The sequence below is a fragment of the Phyllobates terribilis genome, unplaced genomic scaffold, assembly GCF_046119375.1.
Source record: "Phyllobates terribilis strain yellow unplaced genomic scaffold, ASM4611937v1 Scaffold_1__5_contigs__length_1240528914, whole genome shotgun sequence".
Taxonomy (NCBI): Eukaryota; Metazoa; Chordata; class Amphibia; order Anura; family Dendrobatidae; genus Phyllobates; species Phyllobates terribilis.
In genome coordinates, this window is record NW_027362761.1 from 1,034,829,194 (window position 1) to 1,034,833,792 (window position 4,599).

At 39.9% G+C, this 4,599-nt stretch overlaps 1 long non-coding RNA gene across 1 annotated transcript; it reads right to left on the reverse strand.

Annotated features, from left to right (window-relative positions):
- Positions 1 to 2,648: 2,648 nt before the first annotated feature.
- LOC141172383 (uncharacterized) lies at positions 2,649 to 4,217 on the reverse strand. The gene is made up of 3 exons (XR_012252466.1): positions 4,119 to 4,217; positions 3,667 to 3,704; positions 2,649 to 2,695 (listed from the first exon to the last, which is right to left on the reverse strand). It is a non-coding gene; the product is annotated as an uncharacterized lncRNA (long non-coding RNA).
- Positions 4,218 to 4,599: the final 382 nt, after the last annotated feature.

A 4,599-nucleotide genomic window follows, 5' to 3' on the forward strand; every position in this document is an offset into this window, starting at 1 on the left:
CACTCCGACTCAGACGCCGGCAAGATGGAGGTGGGGTACTGGTATGGGCTTGTATCATCAAAGATGAACTTGTGGGACCTTTTCGGGTTGAGGATGGAGTGAAGCTCAATTTTCAGACCTACTGCCAGTTTCTGGAAGACAACTTCTTCAAGCAGTGGTACAGGAAGAAGTCGGTATCGTTCAAGAAAAACATGATTTTCATGCAGGACAATGCTCCATCACATGCATCCAACTACTCCACAGCGTGGCTGGCCAGTAAAGGTCTAAAAGAAGAAAAAATAATGACATGGCCCCCTTGTTCACCTGATCTGAACCCCATAGAGAACCTGTGGTCCATCATAAAATGTGAGATCTACAGGGAGGGAAAACAGTACACCTCTCGGAACAGTGTCTGGGAGGCTGTGGTGGCTGCTGCACGCAATGTTGATCGAAAACAGATCAAGCAACTGACAGAATCTATGGATGGAAAGCTGTTGAGTGTCATCATAAAGAAAGGTGGCTATATTGATCACTAATTTTTTGGGTTTTTGTTTTTGCATGTGAGAAATGTTTATTTCTAAATTTTGTGCACTGATATTGGTTTACCTGGTGAAAATAAACAAGTGAGATGGGATTATAATTGGTTTTTATTAAGTTGCCTAATAATTCTGCACAGTAATAGTTACCTGCACAAACAGATATCCTCCTAAGATAGCCAAATCTAAAAAAAAAACACTCCAACTTGCAAAAATATTAAGCTTGGATATTTATGAGTCTTTTGGGTTGATTGAGAACATAGTTGTTGATCAATAATAAAAATAATCCTCTAAAATACAACTTGCCTAATAATTCTGCACACAGTGTATTTGCCTTTAAACAGACTATGTGTTATACACACGCCGCTCCAGCCAGACAGTAAACAACTTCCCCACAATCCCCCTGGGGCTCTGCTAAAACACACCCCTTCTCCTGTGACTGTGTTAACCCCTCTAGTTGCTGGATGCTTCTGGAGCACAACACTTCCTGTCTCCTGTGCTTTTGTTACTTCTAATAGTTGCTGAATGCTTTTAAAGCAACAGCACTACTTCTGCATTTCACATATGGATCCCATATTAAAGATGTGGTCTTAAAGGATTTATAGAAGGTTCTATGTTTTTATCTCTCTTTTTATACAATGTAAAATCTCTTTTACTTTTGCAGCTGCTACTAGACATTGATTACTGCTGCTTAGCTTACGTGTAAGCAGAATACTCAACTATTGCTTTATTGTATATGCAGCAATATGATTACTGCAACCTAAACAACAACATTTTCCTTAGCACTTTATAGACATTGTCATCACTGCCTTACTTGGAGCTCACAATTTAAATTTCCTATCAGTATGACTTTGGAGTGTGGAAGGAAACCGGAGTACCCAGATGAAACCCACACAAATATGGGTATAACATACAAACCTCATGCATATGTTGTTCTTAATGAGATTTGAATCCAGGATCTCAGAGCTGAAAAGGAACAGTGCTAACCATTGAGCCATAGTGTTGTCCATTTTTGAGACTGTATGTGGTCTGTTTAACAAGACCAAATCCAACAAACTGTCTTATTGTTTGTTCATCAACCAACCAACAGAGGAAACTGTATTGAAATTGGCCTAAAAAACTACAGTTTTTAGTCCAACCAGCAGACTCGTCTCATTGGATGTCTGGATAATTAAAATCCCCCATAATAAGAACCCTAATATTATTTGCTGCCTTTTCCATTTGTTGCAGCATTTATTCCTCTGCCTGCTCAGCTACATTAGGAAGATTATAGCAAACTCAAACTTTTAGCTTACCATTATTGACATCTTCATGGATATTTACCCATACTAAAACCACAAACAGTGTTTTATTAGCAGAAGATTATCACTGCCGGACTACCTGCCCGCATACCTCCTGGTCCAGCCAAGCACCCAGCACTTATTAACCGTTTACTGCTAATCAGTGGTGTGAGCGGGGTTAGCTTTCTGAGCACTGCTACATCTACAGCAGAGGAAACTCTGATTGGGTCACAGTGGCTGCACCCAGTAAAGTAAGTGATACATCGCTGGAATCAGAAATGATAGCTACATTATGCTGCTATCAAATGAGGTAGCAAAAACCTGGTGACAGATTCCCTTTAAAATGGATTGCACAAAAACAAGCACTAATCTTTCCTGTTCTTTCTGAATGTGTTGTAAACCCTACACTTTTGTGATTCAGTCATAGTTCTCATCTAACCAGGTTTCTGTAATGCTCACCACATCATAATCTGTGGCTGAGATTACAATCTTCAGTTCATGCATTTTGTTTGCAAAACATCTTGCATCTGCCAACAGATATTTAATACTATTAGTACATTGATTATTCCTAATCATCTCACCATTTTCCTTGCTTGTCCCTGCCCCTCTAAATCTTCATTAACCCCTACTGTATCCTACTTTTTGCACAACCACTAGAGATGATCAAATCGATCCGCTACCAATCAACTTCCAAGTAGAATTTCATGACATTCAGAGGCCATGGCAAATTCAAAGAATTTGAGATTTGATTCACACAGAACACTTATAAAATGCCTGGCACTAAATCACACATTGCCAAAAATTGCATCAGCGAGGGAATGGTCTCGCATGATGTTAGGTTTTTCCACATTACCTTGTAGCTATCACGTCACATGTTCTAGGTCAGCCAATCACGGAGGGCTACAGTCAACATAAAATATGAAAGGAGGGAAAGCAATGGTCAATTTAAGGTTTTACAGTCTAAAGATAGGATAGATAGTCCTAAATAAGAGTGTAGCATACTACTGCAGTGCTGAAGAACATAGAAAATGAGAGTTGCAGTCAGAGTCTTTGAATAATAATACAACATAGATTCAAGCGATAGAGAAGTGCAGGAGCTGCAGAGTCTGTATGATTGTGAATTGACCGATCTGTGATATACTGCTGTAAAGCACTTTAATAACACTGTTTTTCCATTCTTGATGCACTACATTCAAGGAGGGCAGTTTAAGTCCCATCAGTCCTAATTTTCTTACTAAAGAAAAAAACTGAAACCGAGGTTGATTGGTCAGACAAAGTGTGCTACCTGTCCTGTGACAAGACATAAGTAATATCTTTTTGGCTTTCTTTTGTATTTTATTCTGAAAAGTATTTTGTTTTTTTATTTTAAAAGAGAAAAAAAAATCTCAACATTCCAGGAATTTAAATGCAAATGTCCACCTCACAAAGCGTGCATGTTTTAAAAAAGTTTCACATTTGCTTCAACACTTTTTATAGACCATTGTTACACCCACATACTCCGTACGAATACAGTGGCCTCTTGCAGGTGCTGGCTTTTGGAAATCTACGTATGCTTTCTTGGAAGGGGGTTGATATGTATTTTTTAAAAATATCTTTAAAAAAAAGGACACATTTTACTTTTTGCGTGCTTGGCTTTGGAGGTCATTCCACTCTAATGAATGAACAGATCCTCAGTGTAAATGCTGAAATATTTGATATACAGTACCTGCTATACTGTACATGGTTGATCACATGTAACGGACCATAGGGTGGTAGTCATGTCCGTGGGTCCCTATTTCGTCACCGCGGCCCGCTACAGGAATATGGGGACCTTCGTGTCCCTGGGTTTGTGTGCTGTGCAGTGTTTTGCTGTGTCGGATGAGCTTACTCACTTCCATTCTTCGCTTACACAGATCCAGCTCTTCTGGTCCTTTGAATGAGAAAAGACACAGTTTCTTAAAAAGACAGAGTCCACTTTACTTGTTACACTTTTAGATACAGAGGATTGCAGGTACAGTTGATATTCCAGGCAACGGCACTTTATGGTGTTCTGGACACAGATACAGTCCCCACACTGTGAACTCGCAAAGTGTGGCTCGGTCCTAAGGGAAACTACCTCTGGAACCTCGACATAAGGGAACTCCTGCTTCCTCCCACCCTATTGTTTCCCTACCTGACTCTTTCATGGTCCACCTTGCTGATAAGGCTGTCCTAGCCCCGGCACGTTCAATACTGTCTTGTGGCTGAAAAAGGCTAGAATCCACAGATTGACCTGTTGAGTACAGACTGTCCTGAACTGTTCCCATTCCCGTTGCTCCTGATCCTAAGTATTCACCACACACACCTATCCTCTTTTTCTCTCCGTTTCCCATCACACGTCTGTCTTCCCTGTGACTCTTTCAATAACTGAACTCTAAGATGACAGCCCCATCTCCCAGAGATCCCTCAGTTTCTAACTCACACCTCCTGAGGCCGACCCAAACTGTTTAACTCTTTGTATTACTAACTGACCTACAGGTCAAGTTGTGTAATACACTGCTGCCATCTAATGACCGTATCATAAAAAACACATTTTATGATCAGTATAATACACACATATAATAAAACAGCTTTAAAGAGGGGCGTGGGAATCCTCGACCACCACCTCACAAACATGCAGGGGACTTGAAATGTCCAATGAATAAGTTGGTAAAACTTTGGGTAAATTAAGTCCCCCACATGTTTTGCAGTAAAGTTTGAAATCAAAACTAAATATGTTGTGTGTCAGAATAAATTGTAAGCACTTTAATATGAAAAACTGAATACCCTGCTAAATTTAAAAAATG